Source organism: Passer montanus, unplaced genomic scaffold, assembly GCF_014805655.1.
Source record: "Passer montanus isolate IOZ18808 unplaced genomic scaffold, ASM1480565v1 scaffold23, whole genome shotgun sequence".
NCBI classification, from domain to species: Eukaryota; Metazoa; Chordata; class Aves; order Passeriformes; family Passeridae; genus Passer; species Passer montanus.
In genome coordinates, this window is record NW_024366926.1 from 6,306,548 (window position 1) to 6,334,252 (window position 27,705).

Here is a 27,705-nt window from a genome sequence, read left to right on the forward strand (position 1 = left end):
AATGAACCTTTTTCCATTACTCACAGTGTCTTTTTCAGCATACAACCTCAATACATACAGGCTGCTGAGTTCATTAGTCTTCTTTGTTTGCGTGTTCTAGGGTGTAATTTTAAAAGCCAGGTTACCTAAAAAGGGGATAATTCTTCTAAAACTCTCTCCTGGCAGTAACATGTGAAATCTGTACAATTCAACATTGATGTTTACTATGGTTAGTTCAGAGAAGATTAATGTGTTGCTTAAAGAACACAGCATTTCCCAAAATGAAATTTATCAGTTGACAGCCCTGGAATTACTTCTTTAAGTTAAGAAAATATAGACTTTGGCACTGGTTGAAGATTTTTGGGGGTGAGTGGGAGGGTGGCTTGCAACTTCAGAGGGTGTTAGACACGTAGTGAATACGTGTTGAAAACAAAAGTCTGTTGAAATAACTTTAAGCTTGAGGCTCAGACTAACAAATAAAAGGAAATGCAAGACAGAGCTCACGTTAGATCCTTAGCTGTACTTGTTAACACCAATGTTTTGCATGCATGGGGTGCACAACATAAGCACCTATCCACCCATTTAAGATTTAGCAAGTAAATGACAAGAACAGTGTTTTTTCTAGATAAATGAAGCAGTCTGTACAAGAACCTGTAGAAAGCCATGTTTGTATTTAAAGATAATGATGATGATTATTTCCTATGTGTATCACTTAGTTCACATTTTGGTTAGACACTAGCAATATTTTAAAAAATGCATTGGGAAATGCAATGGGGGAGACAGAAATGTACATTAAATGGACAATTAACACTAATAAAACTAATCTGCTGGGAAATCCTATCATTACAGAGCTATTCCGGTACATGGACATTGAAAAAAAAAAAAAAGATAAAGAATCAACTGCCTTATAACTAGTGAATTTCATAGAGGACAGCACTGTCACATCTCTTTGAGCTTTATATATAACTGATAAATGCAAGATGAAACATCCTAATTTTTCCCCTTCCTTACCCAAATTTATCTGTGCTTCCATTTGAAGGTTATAGGGATGTTCTTTGTCCAGTACCTTGGCCAAAATGCAACTAATGAGGAATAAGAGAAAGTAAAGTTATTGAAAAGTGACTCAGCATAGCGCATTTGGACACAGCAGATTGTGAGGCATCAGTCCACATCCTCAGAGTTTCAGTGTTGTGACTGTACATCCCTGGATGACCACAGACTGGGCAGGTTTTACTATTATTGTATTTTACTACTGCTGCTACTTTTGCTACTATAGGCATAGAATTGATGCCCCATTGCTGAACCTGCATGGTCCTTACAGAGCATAAACTGCTCTCCAGTAGCTGGGATACTCTGTGTGCACATCATTGCCCTGGGTAAATGTGTCTTACCTGCTGGCAACAGTTAAAGAAAGGTCTCTCATTTAAAACCAGGGACTATGTGAACAGTGTAATTAGTAAATAAAATAATAATAGTAAATCATTTAGTAAAATACTTTGTGTTTTGCAAATCCAAGGGACATTCAAGTAAAGATGTGGAGAAAGTGTCAGGACTATAGATATTGCTGCTCCCGGAAAGGGAATATCCTCTGAGCTGAAATTAACCTTTTCAAGAGGATCTTGATATAACCATGTGTGAGCTCTGTAGGTATTTTTTGTTCTTTGTGATGGAGTTTTCTTGACCCTTCCTAAGCCCCATAGAGAGATGCTTTAATGGCACTTTAACCTACTGATCACTGAACTCTGTGCTAATGGGTCACGCTGGAGGCAGAGATTTTCTCTCTGATTGCTGGGATTATCCATGGAAAGTCCAATTACCTGCTGGGACTGGGGTGAGAAAAGTCACACGCTGCCTCTTTAGCATTGTGTCTGCCGGAGCTGTAACAGCACTGGGTGTTGCAGGGGTAATGCTGGGGCTTCCTCACTGTTGTGGACATGCCTGGCAGGGCTGTCAGTGCTTACCTGCTAGGATGGGAGGAACTCCCAGGGTGAGTAATGCTGTCTTCTAGAGGTTTTAAAAGGCAGATGGATAGGAAGTCTTCACGGGAAAGGACAGTAGGGTGAACACTTTTTATTACGCCCTTTCCCCCATTAGTAATTGGGGCAGGAGCATAGACATAAAAATACATTAGTGGCCATAGCTGTGTTTCTTTGCAACCATGTTGTGTTTGGGGTTGGATGTGGCTTATCTTTGTTTTTTTTAAAAAGTCAGCCTGGCCTTTTTAAGTCTTTCTGGATCTTGAAAATCATTGTACAATTTCAGCTTTAGGAAATGCACTTCCAGGGATGTTATAAAGCAGGATGGTTTCTTTCATGCCGTGCTGCTTTGTTATTTATTTTGCTCTCACATTCTGTTTCAGACGTTCCCATGAGAACTTGGTAACCAGGTTGACACAAAAGCTCTGCTTTGATAGGGGAAATGAGATTATGGCATAGTCAAAGAAAAAAAGTGTGTGAAAAAAGTAAGTATTTTTCTCTAAAAAAAAGGGCATGCATACATGCATGCATATGTACATGCAAAGGTAACTTTATAAAAATAGGTGCACGCCTTGGTTGAAGGTAGTCATTTGGATCCTTACACTGCACAAATGACATGGGTAGTCCTTGGTTGAGGGTTGGTGATTTATCAGGGAGGGAGAGGGCTGAGCATTATTTCTGACATTATTCCTAAAGATTGTGTGCCAGTATGGGATCTTAGCTTGTAAAACATCAATTTTGAAGAAAATGTGGTTTGGAAAGCTGTCTTGGATCTGGGAATGCTGTTACAGCCTGGACCAGGGTCACAAACACCATTACATTAACAAGCCAATACCTGATGCAGAGAGCACATATGTGGGTTGTGAAGGGTTCAGGTCTAATCTCATGAGTTTGTCTGACTCAGGTCGGGGATGTGGGGCTTCATTTCCCATACTGTACCTGAGCACTTCAAGCCTCTCCACCTGTGGCTATTTTTCTTTTTATGTATGCTGAGATGCTTATTGAACAGGGGACTTAGACCTGGATCTCCCATACTGGAAGTGACACTTCTAATATCTGGGCTCATTCTGTGTTTTGTGATCTGTCTTAAGAAATACTCTTTTCCATGAGGAAATTATACAATTGAGGGCAAGGTGTTGGGTATTCTTTCTTTCCCTCTGTGATTTTTGAGGAAATATGTTTGAAATATCTTGGTTTCAAGAGATTGAAAAACAAACCCTATATTTGGTGTATGGTTTTTTTTGTTTGTTTGTTTGTTTGTTTTTCGTGGGTTTGTTTAGTTGGTTGTTTTTTTTTTTTTTTAATATTCCTTTCCATTTAAACATCGGTTGGGGTTTTTTTCTTGTTTGTTTGTTTGTTTTTCTTGGGTTTGTTTAGTTGGTTGGTTTTTTTTTTCTTTTTTTTTTTTTTTTAATATTCCTTTCCATTTAAACATCACCTGGGGCAAAGTCTTTCCTAGTAATAAACATGGATGTATTTGTTTCCATCTTGAAGCTGATATCCTTTGCACTGTTTAGTCCTTTTTAAAATATCTGTGTTCCCATGCGGAAATGGGCAAATTGGCATAAATTTACTTTTTATGCCAGTGTTGCCTCAGTTTCAATACTTTTCAGTGTCAGAACAGTGGCACCTTCCATTTTTTTCATTACCATAGCTTGCTGATGATGACTTTGGGAGCTCTTCATATTTTGTAATAGACTTGAGAGCAAATTAACAAAAGCAAAAATATGTTTATACAACCAAGGAAACAATTTATGTTTTGGGATTCAGTGCTCTTTCCCTGTTTAAGAGAGTTCCTCTTTGACTCCCATGTCTCATACAAGTGATTTTGCGTTTTCTGTTCCTTACCACCTTAAAATTTATGAATAGCCATGTTATTTTCCTAACCTGAAAAACCTTCCTAATCGGAACTTTTGAACCCTGCTTGCAGGTGCCCTGCAATGTTACTGGCACACTGCCGTGGATTTTTAAAAACTGAACTGGCAACAGAATTAAGTCCTTGGATGGGTAATGAATATTGGATTTTTCAGTTTGATTTGTGTTTGCAAATCACTACCAAGTGTTGCTTAGTATTAGAATTTCATTTATCACTGAGAAGAACTTGGTTAAGGTGGTTACATCACCGACGTTAGGTATGGATACCATGAGAGTATTTAACATCCAAGGGGAACACTGCTTAGCCTGAAGGCAGGTGCACATTCAGTATCAGGTACATTTACAGAACACTGTATTTGTGGGCACTAACTCCCTTGATCACTGACCTTTATCTTTTTCCCTGCACAGAGGAAGTCCGCTCTTATGTGAGCAAGACTTAGTTGCTTAACCAGTGCTCATTTAGGCAAACCAAGAATGCAGAGAATTATGCTTGGTTGCTCATTAATACTGGTTTAGAAACAGTGTGAACAGTCCTTTCAAGTTTATCCTAGTCTTTGACATGATATGAGAGTACTTAGAGCATAAGAAAACTCAAGTTTTCATGGCATTTAAAAATTCTTTTTGTGTGTGTGTGTGCTGCTGCTGCTTCTATTTTTTAAAAGTTTTAATATTTATGTGAAAAAAGGAGATAATGCCATTGCCAACACTTCTCTGTGATTCATAGTTAAGACTACTGAATACCGGTAGTCCCAGACACATCCTGAAATCTGATCTACATTGCCATTCTCATACTTTAGGAGTTACAAATGCACAGAACCTCCTTGACTATACAGAAGGAAGGATTTGGGAAAAGAGCTGGAGCTTTTAATGTGCTTTTTAGTTAAGATGCTGCCGATCATGTTGGAAAATAGAGGCAGACTTTAACATGGATGACCCCAACAAAACAACAGTGCTTCAGACAATGCCCATGAAGAGGAAGGACCAGGAGACTACTGTGTTTTAAAGTGCAAATTTAAAGTCTTCAGCCTGTTGTTCCTGTGTCAAACTGGCACTCAAAAATGCATTTCTTGCAGCAGAGAACATAATACTCTGATTTTTCTTTATCCTTGTGGCTTGCATTGTTACTTGGCCCACAGGCTATATGCTTGAAATCTCTCACTTAAGGTCAGAATACCCTTTATTTAAACTTTGCACTATGTGCCAGGGCAATCAAGTGGGACCATGGTTTCTATAAAAATTGAAATAAGCCAGTGAATCATAGTTATTTACTGTATTTCATCCCACCTCAGAAAGCATAAGTATAAAGTGTGATTTTTAATTAACAAGTGTATTGTCCTAATGCTTTGACTCAGAAAATTACATATCAGTATCTAGAGAGTTTAGCAGACCATTCATTTCTCCATCCAAGCAATAAATAGTATACTTAACTTCCCAGGAATGTTTTTTTACTTACTTTTAGCAGCATAGGTACATATAAAATATCAATGATGAAGGTAAAATAAATGAAGAGTGATAATTGAATAAAACTATGCAAAGAAAAACAAAAACCCCAACCCTTTCCAACACTGCATCTCCTTCATTTCATCACTACAATGGCTCATGATGACATCCACTAGGACTTTTGCCTACTAACCTTGAAATGTATCTTTGTGTTTATTGTCAGGACCTTGCTGGCAAATTGAGCTTGACAATGAGATGGTGAAGTCAGGGGAAAGCAGGGTGACCTGGGACACTCAGTTCTGCTAAAACCTTTCAAGGTCCGTAGAGTGCCTTTTCCTTTCCAACGAATCAAATTACCAACTGGGCAGCTCGTTCACTTAGCTAATCATTAATGTGGGACCCGTGAATTATGGAGCTTGTAACCCTTTCTCTTGCTAATTAATTTTTTTTTGTGTGCTAAAATACTCTTTCCCTGGTGCTGTGAGAGCCTTTAGTGGGGGCAAGCGCACTGAACTGCTCTGGGTTATCCCAGGGCTGGGTTGCCCAGCTTGTGCCCGGAGTCCCGCTCAGAGGAAGCCAATTCTGCTGGCACTTGCTTGTGGCCAGCAATCCTGGGAGCAGTCTGTGGTGGGTGCACTTGGTGGGCAGCTCATATCAAGAACCCTTTCAGCTGCCCCACAGTCCTGGTGCCTGCAGAGGTGAGCGTGCAAGGTGAGACTCTAAGCTGTGCCCTTCACTTGGGATGATTTTCATTTAGAATTACTCCTTCCTCCTTGTGCTGGAAAGTGCAGGTTTTATAAGTCTGATGCATGTGTAGTGTTGTAGTTCTGGTTGCTTTACTAGACCTGTGGTCTTCAGTAATCTTGTGCCAGTTAGAGTGAGGCCAGCTTAAATTCCAGCTGAAGTTGGTCTGTATTCCTTCTTCACACTGCTTGTCTCCTCCACACATTGTGCACAAGGTCACCGTGGGTTTGAGAGTAGCATTTACATCATGGTTTCTCAGCATAACAGAATGAATTTGAAAGGGTTATTCTTGCATATATGGTGTAAGGATTTTGCTTGATTTTATACCAGTTAGAAAAAAAGATGTTTCTTATTTCCTTATAGTAGCACAGGCATTTAATGGCAGGTGCTGACTCAATTTCTGAAGCCGAGAGCAGCTGTGCGTCTTTCACAAGGCAAAGAGCTTTTTGCAGCCCTTTTCAACATTTTGAGGGGAGGAAATCTCATACCTGCTTGATGTGACTGGAAAAGAATTCTATTTCAAATGCAGACAATTCCCCAGTTTTTAACAAGTCCAGCTAGAGTGATGTGCGATAGGGGATTTGTTTGTAAAGTGCATATATGGTCAGAAAATGACTCTGTACAATTGCTGTCACCCTTCTTTACTTATCCAAAATCTGTCTTCCAAAATACTTCTTCTTTCCATTGTGTAAAGATAAGTGGTGATGACTCTTTACTTTTCTCTGGTCTATAGCGGTATGAGAAAATGGGCTGGATTTTACTCTGGTTTGTTGCTTGTCAACAAAAGTGTTAATTGCTTTCTAATGTGAGCCAGAAGCATGCAGCATGGCTTCAGGTGTGGTTTGTAAAGCAGGCTGTTGGAAGAAGAAAATTTTTGTTGTTTTGTTTGGTTTAAACTTGTAGATTAAGAAAATGTACTTTGTAAGACAAATAGTGATTTTTTTATTGCATCCCTTCAGTCAAACCACTTCTCATCCTATACTTGCACTACCAGCTCTTATTTCTCTCATGGAGTTTTTTTAATCTTTCTGGCAGTTATCAGCATCCTTACTTTTTCTACCCTCAGAGCCACTTAGAATAAGGTAATATCTGACACCTAAATAGCAATTTTCATCCTGAGAAGATTTTGAAAGTCTCCATTAATATGTCTTTCCTGAGGCAAGCAGCAACATCCATGTTTTTAAGATGAAAGCTGAGGGTGCTGACTTATTCTAAGCATGCAAGGAATTGGTACCATTTAAACTCAGAGTATGGTACTTGAGCATGTAATTAACTTTCAGCTCGAAGGATATGAATGATTGGAAATTAATTATAATAAAGAAACATGAAATTGCTCCACCTGCACTGAGTAAGTACTTAATAAAACATGCCGGGGAGGAGGGACTGACTCTTTGTCCTGAGGCTGGGCTACACATCTAGGATATGTCTCAATAATGTAACATTGAAATAAGCAGTATGAGCCATCTGCCTAGCTCTCTTACTTGAATGGAGTAAAAATTGCTGTCTCTTTTCAGTGCAGTTTTTCCATGAAACGCAGGGCATGATGTAAATGACAGAGAGGTATGCTTGTAGCTGAGAGTCCATTGAAGTCAGCTGTAAAACTAACAGCAAGACAGCAAATCAAGGGTCATGACACAGTTCAATGTGAAGAAGCCACTGAAACCCGTGGTTGATTTCCATGAGAAGTAATTTAATGGTTCAAAATTATGCAAGACATAGCATGTCTTTGGTTTTTTTAACAGACTTTCTTATCCAAGCTAGCTAGAAATATGGATGGTTAAAAAAAAAAAAAGAGCTCTGTTTTCTTCTAAAATGAGGAATGAATTTAGAATGCAATTGAAATCAGGCTTGACAGCAAATCATGATGTAGACTTAATTTTGAGAACCTCCTTTAAATAATCCTGATGATGATGGGTGTACATAATACAGTTCATTAATGGCAAAAAAGGGGAGATTTTAGCATTTCATAAATTTGTTAAACCATGTTTGGTATTTATCTATGAACTATTGTTAACATGTATGCCCAGCTAGAGAATACTTTATGTATAATCTTAGTAAATTGAAAAAAACTCAACATCTAAACATAAGAGCTGTTTTATGCCTTCTTCTAAGCTGAAGCATAGCCACAGAGAAAAAATACAAATACTGGAGATCTTCCACAAAGGAAAAGAAAAAAATTGTAATGAGACTAATCAAGTTGGTTAATCTTAATAATAACGAATGTCAACATCAGTGAAAGTTCATGCTTATTAAAAATAAATAAATACACTCAAGTACATGCTATGTGAAAATATTATGTGGTGTATTTGCTCACAGTTAGATTTCTCTTTGTCAAGGGGAGATAGGAAAGGAGATAGTATAGAAATCATGTTCTTTGGGGGATTTTAGTGGCAGTGGTCATGGAGAATGATATTATTCCATATTAGCATGACTGGTAAAATTTGAGGCCCTGGTGACTATCTCTGAAATACTGAGTTGCACAGGTCCTCAGAAGATTTATGAGAAATACATTTCAGTGTTGACAATGTCATGGTTGCCTTATTTATTGGCCCTGTCATCTCCGTGCTTTTGGAAAAATCACCTCTAATTGTTCTGAATAATTGCAGCAACACCTGCTGGCAAGCCCAGACCTGATATACTGGAAGCTTTCCCGTTGTTGACGTCAGCCAACAAACCATTTGTGTCTTTAGCAGATGTTTTCCATTTCTTTTTCACATGGGATTTACTTAGATCTATTATCTTCCTCCAGGAAAGGCCAGCCACCTCTTTCAGGCTGTTTACCATCAGAAACTATATTGACTGGGTCGCTGGCACCAAACTTGTATGGATTTTACTTAGCTGCAATGTTGATGTATTTTGTGTTTTATGAATTTGCTTCTTCTCCCCTTCTGTTTTTCAGAAGTTTCACATTTCATATTTTTAGCCTTCTAATTTAAAGAAAAATTCCTTTACACTGTCTGCCTTTAGATTGTAGGACAATCTGATGAGTTTTATGAATTTGCTTCTTCTCCCCTTGTCTTCTGTTTTCCAGAAGTTTCACATTTCATATTTTTAGCCTTCTAATTTAAAGAAAAAGTCCTTTACACTGTCTGCCTTTAGATTGTAGGACAATCTGATGGTATTGGCTGTTTTCTGGTCTTAGTCTATTACTATCTTGAGACAGTGACTTTGGGTTCCACTTGCTTTTAATACCTAGAGCGCTTTGTTCTTGACTTGTTTACAGTCCATATAATTTTTCAAATTTCTGATTGCTTTCTCACTGGTACTTTCAGGGTTGTTTTTTTTCAAACAAAGGCTTTGATTCTCATTGAAAAGCAAAACAAAAAAAAAATATTAACAAAAAATGAAATATACCCAGATGAATGGCATTGCAATGGAAAACAGTAACAACACCCCACCACCCCGCCCAATAAACATTGCTCATAATATGTACTTTAAATCTTTCTGTTCTTGGGGTGATGTGTCATCTAAGTAGGAACAAATAATATCAGTTTCTTTTGACAATGTAGATCTGTATAAGTTAAAAAATTCACTTTACATGGGACTTTATAAGTTGAACTTTCTGGTTCACTGTTCTTTGGTAGGATAGCTACACTGGTGTATTTTTAAGAAATTGATGTTTTTTCAGTGCATAACATGTACATGAATGTACATATACATTCAAAGTGTTTCTAAAGCTGGACTGTGATATACAGCAGCAATGTGTTCCCTCTCTCTTACCCTCCTTTACCAAAAAATTACTCCCTCCTTCTAAAAAAAGTGCTAACAAGAAGACTTCAGCTATCACAGAATCCTTGAGGGGCCAATGAAGCCATACTGCTTTATAAAATGCAGCAAGTAAAATGGTGTTCGTTCTCGCAGTTTTTCTGCAGCGAAGGAAGAATACTAAAACCAGTGCACTCTCCCTCAGTCACAGGTTTTGCTGGACACTTTTATAAAATGCAAATCTACAAAATCACTGTCATGGGCTCTTAATTCCCTGTCACTGAACCTTCTGCTGTCAGCAGGGATGACAAAGTCTCTCTACATTCTTTCAAGGTATTAACCTTACATACCCAATGCCAGAAATGCTTCTTGCCTCTTTCACCTAGGCTAGTTATTACCATTTTGTGCCATATTGCAGATATTCTTTCTCTTAATAAAAAAACTCTTAAAGGTGTTTATTTTTCATCCAGGAGAGCTTTGTGAGTTAGATGAGTTTTGTACACAATCTTTTTTTTTTTGCATAGGATGTTTGTCTTCTTTTTTGGAATAAACAGAGAGGTGGCTAAGTAAATGAAGGTATTCCAGTGGCCTAAACTATATTACTAAATCTCAAATGTGTATGCTCTACCAGCTTTCATGCTGAATACCAGGCTCCCTCCTATTCTGCTTATTATCCTTAATTATCCTAAGCTGACTGTTCTGTCCTTCTGTCCCTAGAAGCTTTGTGTGGCTGTTTGTTTCATGACTCAAATTGAAAGTAAATTCCATCTTGCCACTTCTGTTATGCTTGGGTCTCATGCTAATCAAGAGTTAAAATTCTCTGCACATGCTGCTCTATACTGATATATTCCTTAATATGGTATAGTTTCAGTATCTACACTATCAGTTTGTATTAGCTACAATTAAAGCTGTAAATTATACACTTCTCCCTCATCACTCATTCCTCAGTGGTAAGTCACCAAGATGTTTGCATTGATACAATTAACAGTTTACAGCCATTCTTTCTTTTGGAAGGTTCCAGTTATAATCATCTCCAGGCTCCAATTTGTGCCATACATGGCCATCTATGTGGGTTTTTGTACTCATTCCAACCACCTGGGTCCCATTACTCCCATTTGGTTCCCATTGCACTGGCTTCCTGTCTGTATTAGGAATTTATTTTAATTTTTGAACATTTAACATAAATAGTCTTGTATGGGCTGTACATGAAAAAAAATAAAATTACCACCCCATGGTCTAAAAGTGTAATTTAATTGCTGCATGTTCTTACTTACTTGTTGTAATATCAGTCTATAGGAAGACAGTATCAAAGTGTAGGAATGCCTCTTGACAGAGTTTCTCCACAGAGTAATGAACGTTTTTAAAGTACCAGTTTTTAAAATCCCCATAACTATTTTTACAGAGTCATAGAAAAATGCTGAAAGAGATCTCCCAGGGTCATCTGGCTGTATCCCAAGGCAGGATCCTCACATACTTAAGCCACTCTAGAGAGAGAGTTTTCTGGCCTTTTCTTAAGTGGCTATTATTTCAACTTTACCGGTGTCTCTAGACCACATGGTATGCAACAAGAATTTTTTGTTGTGTAGTGATACCTAATGCTGAGGCTGAATTTGCCATTCTCTTTCTCACTGGGGATTTATGGGATACTTTTTTCATTTCCTTAAGCTTTTATTTTCATTTTCAAAGCATACATACATGTTTATATATGTATATATATGGATATAAAAGATATTAGAGCATATATCATAGCTTAAGTGTTTGCATCCTACTGCCCTTCAGAGATTCATGGCAGGTGGACTGTTAAAGGCACAGCTTTTTATTTGTAAGCAAGGATGGTGCTATGAAAAAACGTGTAAAGAACCTTAGACCTTTCCGCATGAATTCATAAAGACAGAGGAGGATTTGGACCAGGAAGTGAACGTGTTTTTATTTCTAATGAATTAGAATTTTTATTGCATTTCTGCAGGTGAACAGAATCTACTTGCTGTGGCAAAGCAGGAGGTAAATGGCATCAGTGGCCAAGCTCCTCATTTCTCCTTTCCTTTACTCCCCAGGCTAACTCCTTCTGCTCCAGCCTCACTGGCATTTTCTTTCCCTGATGCCAGAACCTACACATCATATGCATTAAATAATCTGGGCATAGGCCACCCAATCCAAATTGGGGATTTTTGTAGTGCAGTTGTGGATGTCTTTTCCAGGTTCTTGGTCATTGACACGGGAAAATCCACTCAGGACTGGGCAGTTACAGCACCCCAGCAGAAATAGGGCCAAACCCCTACTCCATGCTAGCTGCCCTGCCATTCCAAACAGCAATACCAAATGGCTTTATACATATCCCAGATGATTGTGGAGGGGATACACAGTGACTAACTCCAGTACTTTTTGCTGGGTAAGGAAGCAGCTGAGAGCTAGAAAGGGGTTCATTTCCACAGTCACGCTGTCTAGAGGCAGGTCCTTAAGATGTTGCCAAATATTTCTTTCTATTATGTGCCTGTTGGGGTCAAGAAAGCAGAGAAAAAATATAGGTCTTTCCTTCCTTAAACTGAAAAGGCTTATATGTAGAAAGCTATGCCATAAATTCTAGAATTCTGTGAATTTTTAACTTGGTTGGAAGGTGAAAAGACAAAGGCACAGCTGAAAATGCTAGCTGATTAGTCTTGTGTATAAAATCCATTTAAGGGGCAATAGCAAACTTCTGTATAAAAATTAATTAGAACATAGCACAGTCAGTTGAGATCAAAGAGTGTACATTTATTGTGAAATATATGGTTGCTGGAGACAATTCATTTTTAATTTATTAGATTCCATAAATTGTTTTCTGATAGGTTAGGAACAGAGATCTATCAAGCTTATTCACATAATGCTGGCTCTGGCAACTAGCTAAGTGAATTATTGTCTTGAAGTATATGCTTACCCTTTAATGGCAGTAGACACAGCAATGAAACTACATGGAAGTAGTGCTAGTGTGTTTTTAGGATTACAAAAGCACTTGTAGCACAGAACAAATTGATACTAGGAAAATAAAACGCCACACTTTTCCTGTAAGAGTGACAGAGAAAGTAAGGGTTGCTTTCATCTTATTGGTGTGATGTCTGGTGTTTTTTCTGAGATACATATTCGAGTGGGGGAACCTGAGGTGGCTATATCCAAGGGGCTTTCAAGTTCTTGTATTTGTGGATATGAATTTGTGGCTACATCCAAGGTGATTGAAGGTTCTTGAAATGTGGATATGAGTTTGTAGCTACACCCAAGCTGCTTTCAGGTTTTGTACTTGTGCTGGAAATCCTCTGCGCTGCTATCTTCTACATTGTCCTTCATTTTTTTGACCGGGACAGAACTACTCTATCCCATTCAGAGCACATCCACCCTTTCACTCACCTGGTTTAACTTTGCCTTCAGATTGCTCACATGGGTACAATTTGGCTTCATCCTGCTGCTCCAGCAGCTGCCCTTGGTAAGAGAGACCCATAAGGCCTTGGTAATCTCTTGCTTTGTAGTGTTGTTTCATAAACTACTGGAAAAATGTCCAAAAGTCAGGTTTTTTCTCTCCTTTTTCCTTATTTATTTCTGCTTTCATCCGCAATATGATACATGCTGTGCTGAAATAAAGGATGTTGTAAAAATTACAGTGTATATAGAATTAAAACTTCAGTGTCTATCTGATCAGCTTATAGGCACAGAGACAGTAGGATTATGGGAATAAAAAAAGGAAGGTGAGCAGTGTTCTCATGTTTGCAAACCTTTGAATTATCTGCACATTTCTCCTGCTGTGCTTTCAGTGTAACTAGACTTTTTAGTTTGACCTGTGCTTATTTTATCTCAGTGCAGGTTTGGATTCCTAAAAAAAATAATTATTCTCTGTGGCTGTGGAAACTAACATTATTTTTATATATTGCATAAAAAAGCAACCTTCATGGGCTTTTTTCCCTTTCCCTGCATTCTGTTGTAATTAATTTTCAAGTACAACTCTATGAATTTCAGAGGTCGTCTGATAAAGCAGAACAAGATATTTTAAATTCAGAAGAAGCCTAAAGCATCTGCTCTGTAAGGAGACCTGATGGCAGAAAGATGGAGAGTTCTGAGGATTCTCAGAACTGCATTTCAGTATCCAGTACAGGACATATGCCAAACTCTTCAGGAAAGCAACAGGATAATTTTGTTTTGACATTGTTTTGCTATCTTTTTTATGTTGTTAAAATACCTGCAGGCAATTTAAATATAATGTGCTTGCTCCCATCTCTTTAATTTACAAAAGGAGTGAGATTCTCAAAAAGAAATTGTCTTTTGGGTATGTCTAGGTGTGCACATCTAAATCCTGTGGAAGGTTGAACAGCATCAGACCGTTATTTTCTGAAAAAAATAAGCTATTGCAAATCAGCAGGCATGAAGCCAAGTTATAATAGAATAATTTATTATAATTTGATGTAGATGGTGGATAGAATGGATAGACTGTAATTGAAGCTAAGTGAATAATTCCAGTAAATAATTTATTCAATGAATTTATCTTGTTTTCCTGCTCAGAGATTGTTTTTACTCCCCCCTCTCCCTTCCCTCCTTTAATTTTATAGCCCCTGGGGTTTTTTGTCTAACCAGAGGGGTGAGGGCTCTCTTTGTTTGATTATGTGCTGGGCTGTGCTGGCCACTGTGGCAGTGCTGCCATTTCACACCTCGGTGACTGGCTGGAACCCCACGCTTGGGGGAGGTCTGGTAGGGCTCTGGGTGGGACATGCCCATCACGGCAACAAGGCTTCCAGAGATGTGGGCATTCCTTCAGAGCAGGAATTAGTTATGAGATGGGCTTTGAGCTTCACGGATGGGTAGAACCTCCTCAGCAAAGACCTGCTCAAGACAGATAGCAAGGGGCTTTCTGGAGCATGACAATCTAGTTCTACCTGGGCTGTCAGCATGTTCAGACTTCGTGTGTGTGTGTGTGCGCGCGTGAAGTGGGGGGAGGTTTGGGTTTGGTTTTCCAGGGCTCCCAGAAGAGAGCAGAAATGTTTGTGCCATAAAAATCCTTCCAAGAAAATGTCTCCAGTCCAAGGAATTTGTTTATTGAGCTGTGCTCCCAAAGCCTTGTGTGGTTTTGTTTCTATTACTGCATGTGCTAGCATCCTTCTGGTTGGCCAACATGCTGTGTCCTCATCCTGCCTTGTTCTGCCCTTTCTTCTAGGGTTTTTTCCTAGCTTTTAAAACAGTGTTTCAGGGATTTTGAGCTTTTAATCAGTCTTTGTCTCTCCTCAGCACCCTATCACTTTTTTGTTAGGAGTTTGGACAAAGATTATTATATGTGTGCACATTCAATAGAATTACTTTTTCCTGGTTCCCTAAGCTAAGTCCTCCACCTTTCATTTAACATTATATGCAGATTTTTCTAATATTTCATCTCCTTGCTTTGAGTAGTAAAAGAGTTTCATGTCACAAGGAGTAATGTTCCTAATTGATATTTGAAGTAGCACTGACTAAAACGAATTGAGCCAAGGGCATCACAGAACTATTCTTATTCCAGGCAGGTTGCAAACTTGAGTAGGCATCCCTTCATCAGGACTGTGATGATCACAGATTGCTTAGTGCTCAAGTGAGACAAAATTTGGCAAAGAGTGTGAACTTCTGATGTTTGACTTTGGATCTCTGAGCCACCGGCCTGGGATATAGAAATTAAATCTTTAATGTAGCAGGATCTACGTATAGTGTTGAGCATATCCTACTGTGGTTTATGGATTTAGTGAGTTCATCCCCACAGTTACTAGGTCTGATGGTTTTAATATTATCATTCTGTTCTATGTGTTACCTCTTTGCCCATCTTTTTAAAGTTTATAATGTTTTAACACAAAAATCCCCTAGACCACAGAATGTGCTCTTCCATGACCTGTCTCCCTTTCTCCCATAGCTCTAAGACACCACCAGTACCTGTGGAAAAAGGCTTTAATCCTACACTGCATCCTCAGCTCAGGTTTGGAGTGATTTCACACAAGATCATTCACCTCCTCTGTGCTGCTGTGGGTCGGACAGCTTGTCATTCAGCAAAACATCAAGTAGCAGGTTTGATTTCTTTGATTTCTTGGAGGCTTCCATTTTTATTTTGAAAAAAATGGAATTGTTTGGTTTTGTATAATCCATATATTCTTCAAAGTGACACTATTCCTCATAACCAAATTCAAAACATTTGACATTACTATTGATTTTTAAAGCAAATTATTTTAATGATAGCTGGTATGAACAATAGTTTAATCTGTTCAGCAGTCTGGTGTATTTTTTAATAGATTTCTATATTAATATTGGAGCAAAGACAGTAATTTTTGGTGCTTTTACAGCTGTGAAAACATGCCTATTGCAAAAAGAGACTAAACTGTACCAAAAGGTGCACTGTGCCAGCAATATTTAATACTTCATTGTAGGTCTGCTGTTTTAAACATCTGTCCCTCATTTAGTGTATTTTTAATGCAGAATTTTTAGTGTGGGCAAAAATGTAACTTTTTATAGTAAAATACTTTCTCTGCTACTGAGAAAAAAGCAACTTAGGATTCTATGGCAGAAAGTATTTTTAATGATTTATAGGATTTGGGTCATTGGCCTTCAACTTCCATAAAACAGTAAGTCATTTTTATTGAAACGAACACATTTCTAAGAACACGAATGTGGTTGATAAAGGAAGTTTTCGTGAAATAAATATGGAAGCTGGAAAGGGAATATTACCCTGTAGCACCCTGTACTCTGCTGCACATTATGCGTAAAAAGGAAATAATTCAGTTACTCAGGCTGAGGCAGGTGAGTGCAACTGACTCCTGCAGGGAAAAGGTATAAATAGGAAATGAGCTGTGTGTGAAAGGTTTTGAGGATGTGGCCACCTGATGTGATTGCCAGTGTTCTGCAGGCATCGTAGAGTGATCAGGTTGGAAGGGACCTTGGGAAGTCATCTGACGCCAATCCCATCTTTAAATGGTGTGAGATGAGAGTGTTGGAAAGATGTCCTGGGGTTTTGCTGTGAGTGAACAGTCCAGCAGCTTGAGAAAGGACTTGCCACTGCCGAGGCTGCACCTCAAATCCTGCGTCCGGTTTTGGGCCCCTCATGACAAGAAGGACATTGAGGTGCTGGAGCGAGGCCAGAAAAGGGCAGCAGAGCTGGGGAGGGGTCTGGGGCACAAGTCTGATGTGGAGCAGATGAGGGAGCTGGGGGTGTTTGGCTTGGAGAAGAGGATGCTCAAGGGAGACCTTATTGTTGTCTCCAACTACCTGAAAGGAGGCTGTGGACAGGTGGGGGCCAGGCTCTTCTCCCAGGTAACAAGTGATAGGACGAGAGGACGGCTTCAAGCTGTGCCAGGAGAGGTGTAGATTGGATAGATGTGAAGAAAAATGTCTTCAGTGAAAGGATGGTCAAGCACTGGAACAGGCTGCCCAGGGAAGTGGTGGAATATACATCCCTGAAAGTGTTCAACAGTGTGTAGGTTTGTTGTTTAGGGATATAGTTCAGTGGTGGCCTTGGCAGTGTGGGGTTAATGGCTGGACTCAATGATCTTGGAAGTCTTTTCCAAACTTAATGACTGGCTACAGAAGACAGAACATGTGTGCAGTGTAATTCTTCCACACTAGTGTAATTCCCACTATCTGGAAGAAGACTTAAGTGAGTGAATCTTCACAGTTTTTTATGCATGTGAAAATAAGAATATCCTTGTCCTTACAGAATATCCTTGTACATTAAACAAGTCCACACAAAACTGGAAGAAAACACAGTGGCTATCATGTACTAAATTAAATTTCCAAATGCATGGCAAGTTCCCATGCTCATCCCATTTAAATATTTATCAGAAATATATCTTAGATTAATTCCTCCCCAACTTATTTTTGAAAAGGACTTACATTTCCATCTGTAACAGCACAATAAAGCACTATGGTTTGTTTGTATATTTGTTTTTCCTGCAGTACTGATGCTTGGACACCAGTCAGCTTTTTTAGATGACATTTTCCTAGATCAGCCTGCTGGAATTTGTTGGTCGATGGGGATGTTTTATCCTGCAAGGTGGGAAAGCAAACACTAGATTTTCTATTTTGATTTGTAAAAGGATTAGTTCAGGGAGGGAACTCTGCAGGAGGACTCAAGAACTTAATGGTGAGACTCAATGACACCTTAGTTACTAGGAAAAGGGTTATGGGTCTTGTGTGGGAAGAGCACTTGAAATTATATCCACAGATACATTTCATACAGCTTCCATTTGTTCCTGTCTTATATCTCAGTATAATTAATTGATGAAGATTTACACTCTGTCTCTTAAGTGAAGGGACTGTTTGAAAGAAGGAAAATCACTTAGCTCATATTAACGTTGCCTCTGCTATACCTCCCTTTACCCACTTTGTACAGGTATATTACTACCTGAAAAAGGATTAACTGGGTGGGAACCGCCAGAAAACAGAAAAATGCTCTTGTTAATCAGGAAATGCCTCTTGCTTGTGTGGGGTCTGGTTGCACTAGCAGGGTTTTTTTCAACAAAAAATAACAAGACAGAAGAAAAAAAATTCTGAATTTATATACAGACACAGAATATGCCAAATTCTTCTTCTTTCTTCTTTTTCTTTTTAAAATAAAATATGTCTTCCATTTGTACAAGTACATGAGGGTGATGTGAACTACGGAAATTTAGCATCTTTTATGTTTTGGGTTTGTCTTTTAAGCAGATCTGTTCTTACAGTTTTCAGTGATGTGGTATGTGGATTAGGATTGTGTGTTTTTTTAGTGATGTTCCTGAATTCAGAACGTACAAGTCAAAAAATAAAAACCACTCAGCAGTACACCTGATGCAGCTCCTAATGGCACTAGAAAAGGAAGCCAGGACATGACCCTCCTAATTTTCCATAAAAGAAGGAAGTCCACAGGTGCAATGTATTTTAACAGACCCATTGTCAGCTAGATCACCAATCATGGAAATGATTAAAAAAGAAGTATCGTTAACATAATTTGGGAAGACCAGAGATGAACTAAGAAAATAAACAATCTATTGATTTGTAATAGAACAAGCATACTTTCGTGGCTATTAAAGCAGCAAGCATACTCAAATAAAAATTTGTCAAAGGCAAAAAAACCCCTATTTTCTTTTGAATTTTTTATTTATGTACACTGACTATGGTCCAATTAAAAAAAAAAAAGATTTAGAGAAAAGTATACATGTGTGTTTCTGAGGATCACCATTATGGGCAATTTCTTCTTATAGGAATTCTTCAGGAACAAATCCTGAATCTGGAACCATCAGGATGTAGTCAAGAGCAAAATCCCAGTTCATAGAGGCATGGGCAGGTTTGGGGGACTGCTGAGGTAGGAACTGTCAGATAGTTCCTGTTATTGGCAATCTGGTCCCCTCTGCCAGGCCTCTGTCCTTGTAGGAATGCCAGGATTAGGCCTGCAGCTGTACAGGCTTAGTCACTAATTAAGAGAACCTGATTTTACTGGAGTTACTGCCAGCGTTAAAGCTCTGAAGCCATTTGAGACATTCAGAGGTACTGACTCAATTCTGGATGCCATTAGGATCACCAGACTTGTCAATGGTAAGACTTGAATGCCCTTTCTCAAGGATATTTAAAATAAATAAATTATTTATTTACTCTGAATTATCTTCTCATGTAAAACTGAAAAAAAAAGATTTTCCCATCCCTTGCCACTGTATGCATAGATAACTGTGGTTCACATAACTTTTTTAAACATTTTAGGAGCAAAATAACCCTAAAGTATCTAAGTACTAAAGGCTTCATTTGTACCTGGCTCAGCAATGCATTTTTGTTTGACTGTATTGTGAGATAACGTCTGTAAGGCAGCTCCAATGTAATAAAAAGTGCTGATTTCATAGGAGATTGCAAATGACAAGCTCTGTGTCAAATTTAGCTGCTCTTTGGAGATAAAAATGGAAGCACAGAAAACTAAGAGCCCAGTATAATTGAACAGCTTTCTGGACTGTTGCATTTTATATATGTAATGTTAGCTTTCTAAGGTGAGGGCCAAAATAAATGTTTGGAGCTCACTCTCAGTTCTGTGGTGCAGCAGAGATGGACGTGTGTTCAGGGCTGCATCATGGACACTGGAAAAACCCCGCTCACCACCGGGAGGAATGTGCTTGGCACCAAGCCAAAAGCACAGCGTGGAAGCATTCACCTAATTAGTGTTTTAACAGCTGCTCAAGGTTTGTTTCAATGGGAAGAAAATTATTGAGCACAATTTTATGTAATTAGTAGAGCATAAAACACGTGGTGTGTCTAATTAAATGTTTAAAACTATTGACATTACGTAGCTACTGTTGAGGTAAATGAAGTGGAAAATCGTTATGATTTTTTCGGTTGGTAAATTACTCCACAATATGCTCAAAGGCCCATTTGATAAGATGAACTCAATCCTAATGCAGAATGATGAGCACCAAGGCCTTTTCACACCCCACAGGTATGTGGAGGTCTCACCAATTTAACTGGAGGAACTGGCTGGCATTTCAGGGCTTTCAAGTCCTGCCAGCGTGTGCTCCACTCTTCAGAGCACACTGTGTTAAATGCAAGTCTGTCCCGCTGCTTTGGTTCACAGCTCCTTTATCCAAAGGGTGACAAACTGTGCATTGTAGAGCTGAAGTCCTCGCTTTCTGATCCCAAAACAATAAAGCCATTGAGTAACGATCCAGCAGGCACTTTAGAAAAGAAGAGGAGCTTGGCATTGCAAGCAAATTTGCTTATTAAACTTTTTGTATTTCACAGTTTGCATTGTTGAAGTATTCAGACTTTGTTTTGCAGTTCTCAAGATAGATATGGGAATGCAATTGCGTATCATGCAACATCAGTAGTGTGATTAATTTAAATCCAGTTGCGCTACAAGTGCTTCACTCTATGCTTGTAGCACAGAATTCTCATATTTATTTGCAGGAGTATTGAACAATGTTAACAACAAAACCCAAACTTCTGAGATTCATTTTTTCCCAATTTGAGTCAATACAGTTTTTGTCTGATATTTAATGACATGGTTTGTCATGTAAACCACCTCACCTTTTTTTTTTCCTGTTTCAAATGCAATAGAGAAGAAATAGCACAAAGACAGGAGTGGGGTTTAATTGCAGATGTGACACTCAAATCCAGCCAAGCTAACAGAAAACCACAGAATTTACACTGGGGTAACTGAGGATTCATCCACCCTTTTTGTATTGAGTTGCTTAGCTCTACAAGCTATGTTTATCATTCTATATAATACTTATAATAGTTGTCAATATAACTATAACATGAGCATATGCATAGTGAAAAGGTAAACATTCTCCAAAAGAAATTCTATTTTGTAGAAAAAAAATTTTAAAAGGGAGTGGTTGCCTCTTCTTGCTTCCACAGCTTTGCATCTCATTGTTCATTTGTTTTTGTGGCCTCCAGGAAACCATGAAGTAAGGTTAAGCTGTGATTACAAGTTTTCATAAGATGTGCTAGCACTGCCTGCCCTGAAAGGCAGCAGATCATTCTTCTGAGGTGGGGAAGTTGAAGGTGCCATTCCTCAGTGTATTTCCTCCAACAACTGGAAAAAAATCCTGAGGCCCCACACATGGGGTACTTACTGATTCCTCTGTGTGACACAGCTTCAAGTCCATAGACTGAGGGCAGGTACAATTTTGAACTTCCTAGGGGAAAGGAGGAGGAAGTTCTGCTAAAAGTGATATGGGATTTATACCAGGGAAGGGCAAATGGCAGTAGCTCTTCCCTACCAGAGCCACCACCAGCCAGTTGTGCAAGTGCTGAGGCAGACTGGACACAGCAGTGCCTTTGGTAGTGGCTCACACTGCATTGATCCAAAGCCAGAAGTTTCATTTCTGGGATACTCTGGTAGACTCTGGATTCCCCAGGAGAATAGATTACAATTAGCTACTGCTGCTGAGCCTTCCTATTTGCATTCTTTTACTCCTGGAGGCATCCTACCCAAGAGCTTGACAGAGAAGATTCTTATGTGGAGAGGGAGAGAAGGAGTCAAGGACCTATGAGCAAATTACTTTCTACTTCCTAGAAAATTGAAACTTCTACCTGTTATCTGTCAGTAACTGGAATTCTACTCAGGGATTAATCTTAAAACGTCTCTGGTATGGCGTGAGAAGTGATCTATATTTTCCTGACATACTTCAAAAAACAGTAACAAGTCTGTCTTTTGTTTTGTGGAAACTTTTAAATCTTAAATGACTTTATCTATTATTTGAATTTAGTGACATCATTTTTAAAAGTGCTCTAGGAACTTCATGAAGAGCAGGAGTGGTCATAGTTCACAAAACCATGGGAAAGAGGGATCTGGAGAAGCCTGTTGTGTCTTTTCAGTGTGGGCTGTAGCAGCACCAGGCCTGCATGTGAGGCTATCGGACTTCAGCTGTGAGCTGAAAGAGTTAATTTTCAAGTTCATCATGAGCTGTGTTTACTGATCCTTTCTTATTCCTTTGTGATAATTGGCACCTCAGATTCTCTGCTAATTAATTGGGCTGCAAGGGGCAGGTGGCGCCATTCTATTTTGATAATCCCTGTCAGCAATGTCTGTATAATCTCTTTGTTTAATTAAAATGAATTTGTAATAGGGGTGCATGAACTTGCAACAGTTAGGTTTTTTTCCCCTTCTCTTCCTTTCTCTCTCTCTCTCCCTCGCTCTTTCTCCCCCTCTCTGCCTCCCTCCCTCCTGGCTGTGCTTTGCTTCACTTCAGTAGGCGTTCACTGCTGGGGGCAGTTCCGCACTTGTGGAACCACCACAGTCCGTGTGCTATTGTCACTCTGCAGGCTCTTTGGAAATGTCTTACCTCATTAACACTCCCTGAGACATAAGCCATTTATCTTGAAATGTCTTTTTTTTTTTCCCCCTCCTTTAAAACAAAGAACACATCTGTAAAGACATTTCGAAACTTTTTCCCTACATTAAGTTAAAAACAGTTCAGAAGGTGCATTGAGAATTAAAATAATTTTAGTTAAAACCAAAATATTTAACCATTGAAACACGTTACTGTAATGCTTTATCAGTTCATTGGTTGTTTATCTCCATGGCCCTGACAAAAATTTCAAGCAAGCAAACAAAATCCAGTGCCAAAAGCATTGTTTAAGTCAGTTCAGGCAATATGAGCAAGGGTCAACTTTTTAACACTCTCTGACTGAGGACAGATTTCAGAATGAAGAGCTGGAAGTTTAAATTTCTGCTATAACATAGACAGTTTCAATGTATGTTTTATTATTATTATTATTATTATTATTTGAAATTTTTCATGCCAACTGCAAATACAGAAGTGGATTGCAAGCCTTGTCCTTGAGGAGGCTGCATGGCTTTGAAGGTCCCCTCTTTCTCCAAGTGCCTCCCTGGTGTTTTGTCTAGCTGCTCTTCGCATTCCAGAGCACAGGACAGAAAGTCGCAGGAGCCAGAACAAAACACAGGATTTGTTTTACAAACATTTTAAAGGGATATAAAAGTGAAGGATAGATGACGAAGGCTTCTTGTGCCCTGGAGGACATTTCACATCAAGTGCTCATCTTGTCCAGTGGCCTGACAGCTCACTTCTGCTGGCTGCTGTTCAAGGGAAAAATTATATACTTCCCTATTTTTTTTTTCCTTCCCTTTGTGCCTAAACAGGAGGGGCAAGCTGGAGCCTAGCAGAAATCAGAATCCCAATTTTGGCCAAAATTTAACTACTGATAGGTTGCTGAAGGAGTCTGTCAAACTTTTGTAGTAATATGAATGCACAGTTTCCTAGAATCTAAAACGGGAGGAAAAAAGGAGATGTTTTATAGCAGTTTAATTATATTATTATTCCTTCTGTGTTCAGATGAGGTCACTCAGGAACTGATAGTGGCACTTGTGGCTCCTTTATTTCAAAAGGGTGGCACAAAAGATCACTTGAGTGGCATCTGTCTCAGCATTTCCACAGATCCTCAGGACTCTCCTGTTGCAGATATTTTTTCCCTGCTATATTGATGTGGTTATTGCATTGTGTGCTGAAGCCATACATCCAGCTCATTTTCCTATGTTTTCTAGTGCCACAGATAGGTGTGAGTATCCCTGTTGTACATCCAGAGAACTTAGAAACTGTGAGATGCCAGCAATGTAGGATGTGTTTCATCCTTTCCTACTCATTCCAAATGTCCCTAAGGTCCTTCCTTAGGGAGAAGTTTGAAAACTCAGACTGACAGGGAAAAAAAAAATTCTTCTGTTCAAATTATCTGTGTTTTTAAGAGATTATCTAAAGCTATGACTTTTATTATTAAAGCAGACTGAAAACATAAAATGAACAGTCATAGCTGTCTTGCTGCTATTTGCCCCTTTGCCATATGGATGCTCTGCAATGCCTATGTGGCAAGGGAGAGGAAATTGCAGTTCCCTTTCCTGGCATTGGCTGAGCATCACACTAGGAAGGACTTCTGCAACACAGTGAAAAGCAATCCCCAAACTTTTCAGAAACTGGAAATGCATCCAACGGTTTGCTCGCATCACAAACATTCTTAGAATTTTCTCTTATAAATTGTAACTTTAAGGTACAAGACTGCAGATGTTTTAAGCAGAAAAATATCTCCATGTACAGTAGCAGGGAAAAAAAAAAGCTGAAATTCTGAAAAGCTCAGGAGGTCCAAAGGAATCTTTCCTCTAACTTGTCACTGAACATAACAACTAGGGATCAGCTCAACAGCATCTATCCCTTACAGATGGTGTCTATTGCAAGTATGACTCCAGTGCCTTTCCTTTGCTTGGTAATTAAGATGCTGTTGTGTAAGGGATAACTTCAAAGTTTTGTCTGGGCCCCCCACTCTTCAGGCTTATTAGCACATTTCCTGGAATAGTGATAGCTTCAAGGTTTTGCTGAGCTTTGTTTGTTTGTGAGTCCAAATGAAAACAATGGGAGAGTTGAAACAACTCCTGAGACATGTAAGGAGCTTTCTTATTTGGGGAGTTAATTGGATTTCTGTCTGCCTGGCTTTAGGTGAAGGATTTCCAGGCAATTCCATGGTTTCTGTACAAAGGTCTCCTGATTGTGACTGTTATGGATATGGGGTGTTAATTACAGACTCACAATTCAGGCTATGGTACTGGGTTTTAGAGAGGTGTCTGTAATATACACAAAGGATAATAACTGATGTAGCTCTGGCAGTACCTCTAGTCCTCTCGAGTCTCAGGTTTCATGGTTTAGTTCAGACCCTTTTGGGTCCAGACCGAGGTACTGCTAGATTGCCACAGGAGAGTATGAACACATTTGCTCCATATTACTCTATAATCTAGAGGTAGAAACTCCTAAAATGCAGCATTTAATCTGTGAAAATCCAACTCGGAATGTGAATCATCTTATATAGGATTTTCTGTCCAGGTTTTACTGTGGCAAGACCTGAGTGTTTCCCAAAGTGATCCTTCTCCCTCTGCTGAGCATCAGCAATAGCAGAATAGCAATTCCATTGCAAAGACTGTTTTGGAATCTTTGAAAGGATTGCATGCATGCTAGAAACTGAATAAAAATCACTCATACCACAGAGGATTAAATGCCTTCTGAGAACGTGGAATTCCACATTTGAAACATGATTCTGTTCTAGCTCACATGCATTGAAATGGTAAGTCCATTTATTTGGTTATTAGGTGTTTGCTGCAGAGAGTCCAGCTTTGCTGATGTGAAAGCAAGGAGCTGTCAAATGGTCCCATTTAATTGAACTGCTTGTGTCTCATATGTAGATTGTGAATAACAATTTTTAGATTGAGGCTCATAATGTACAAAGGGATGCTGTGAATCATCCAAAACTCTTTTAGGAAGCAATTTTTCCTCTCGCCATCTAGAATATGGGTGTTAAAGAAATTCTCTTTCTTCCTGCCTCATAAATTCAGCAGTTCAGAGGAAAAAAGGTATCAGCTGGGTATCATATAGGCGATCAGTAGCTGAACAAGTAAGTGGTAAAGAAGACTGAGCAGTAGGAAAGAGTCATACAGTCGTATAGGGAATGAAAAAGCTGCATTAAAAATTCTACAAATCACTTTAGGACAATAAAAACTGATAACTTCTTAATTTACTGACAAAATTATTTGTCACAGATACCGATCCCAACTGATGGACATTAGGTAGCCAGTAAATGTGACAAATCACATTGTACATTATGAATTTAGATGATTTCTTTTCCACTCCACAGCCAAAAAATGATTATTTGGAGTTGGCAAATACAGTGGCACTCTAGGTACTGTACTGTTGACAAGAAACAATGTTCTTAAGTGATACTGGGATGAATCCATATTGGGCAACTGTTGCAGAGACTTCTACTGTAGAAATTCCACTCTTTTGTGCAAGATTGTGTTTGACCACTTGAATGTTAACATTCCTTTATACATGGTATCCAGTGCTGACTTCTGTGACTTATATTTTCAGGCAAGGCCAATATTTCATGTTGATTTTTGCTTGGAATTAATTATTGATAGGACTTAGATGTGAAAGCTCATACCTTTTCATACCTCAATATCTGTGAGGATACTGAGTTGAATCTCTAATACTACTAGCTATTCACTTTTATTTATTTGTCATATTTTTTGAGGTTTAAGACCTTTTTTAAGGTATGACTGTCCTAAAGTCTTACTGGAGATTTAAACTATTAAGGTATTGTTAGGTGGTTTTCTTAAATTTATCATTACCTGCTTCAGTAATGTTTTTGGAGAAAAAATACCAAAAAAAACCCACTAAAGCCAAAACCCCTCTGAGTTGTCAAGACCTTTATGGGTCCATTTATAAAGAATTATGATCAAAATTTCCAAGTTAATGAATCATGATGCTCAATTATTCAACACAGGAACTTTTGAACAAGAACTACACATTTTGGAGTTTGGCTCATGGAGTAATGAGTATCCGAAACTGCCAAGGTTTTGAATCCAAATTCTTGGTGTATATAATTTTTGTCCTAGGAGTTGTTTAGTATGCTTTTTTTTTTTTTTTTTCTGCTATAGGCAGGCTGTCAGCACTAAAATGTAACCTGGAAATTAAATATCCCTTGTTGCAATAAAATTTTTAAATATTATGGTGACTGTGCTTCAATACTTGGACTCCTATTTTTAAATACTGCTTTTTAAAAGGTAAACCATTGCCTCTAAGGAAACACAGAAATAACATCTTGATTTGGTAACAGTTCTGAGAAACAGCTCTTGGTTGTGCCTGACTTTAACAAGTTGAATAATTATTTATTTATCCATTCATTCATTTAGTTAGTTATTTAAAAGCAGGATTAGTTGCTTCTGGGAGCTTATTGTATCTATTAGTGAGCTAATTGTATATATTAGTGTTATTGTAGGATTATCCTCTGTGAGATATTTGGCTGGGATTTGAGATCACAAACACTCTGGCCACTGAGAGTGACCACATTTGACCAGTGGATGGCTCGTCTTTCACAGTGGGACACCACTGCAGGGCCTCTTCCCCAGCCAGCTCTTTCTGTTCCTTTGAGATAGCTCTCTGCTTGCCCCTAGCTTTGAGACAATATTTGCATCCCGTGTAAATAAATTTATTGCATCCATGCATAAAGCACCATCTCAGCCTATCATTTTAATAATTGTCATGTATCAGCCCTGAAGCAAAGTACTATCACTGGTTTCACAGCCTTTTAGTTACTGGAGAAGGACTTGGCATATTCAAACAGCTACATGTCATTTTGTCATTTTTCAGCCTGCTGTTATAAACTTGTCCAAACACAGAGCTGTGAAGGAAGCAGGTAACATTTCCTTCTCTACAACAGCCTGTGTCCTACCAGGGTGAGAGGGTTTTCCAGCCCTACACCAATGATAAATACCTCACTCAGATCCTCCTTTACAAAGGTATTTGTGAGTATGGCTGGATAGCTCTGGAGAACAAGAAAGAAAAGGTGGGACTAAGCTGTTCATGTCATGTTACTTCAGCCACTGAAGAGGCTCATGGTAACTGCTCCATCTCTCTGGGGAAAACCACTTGCAGAAGTTTTAAAGAGACCAGGATCAGCTGTAAGGTGATATGTTAAAAGGACTACCAAAACCACCCATAGAAACTTGAAG

The 27,705-nt window shown here is 38.8% G+C and overlaps 1 protein-coding gene across 1 annotated transcript in view; it reads left to right on the forward strand.

Annotated features, from left to right (window-relative positions):
* Positions 1 to 27,705, forward strand: part of BMPR1B (bone morphogenetic protein receptor type 1B) — a 231,844-nt gene that overhangs the window by 115,024 nt on the left and 89,115 nt on the right. Inside the window, exon 4 of the mRNA XM_039710721.1 lies at positions 15,607 to 15,758. The gene's annotated coding sequence lies outside the window, so the exon portion shown is untranslated. The remainder of the gene's footprint in view (positions 1 to 15,606; positions 15,759 to 27,705) is intronic.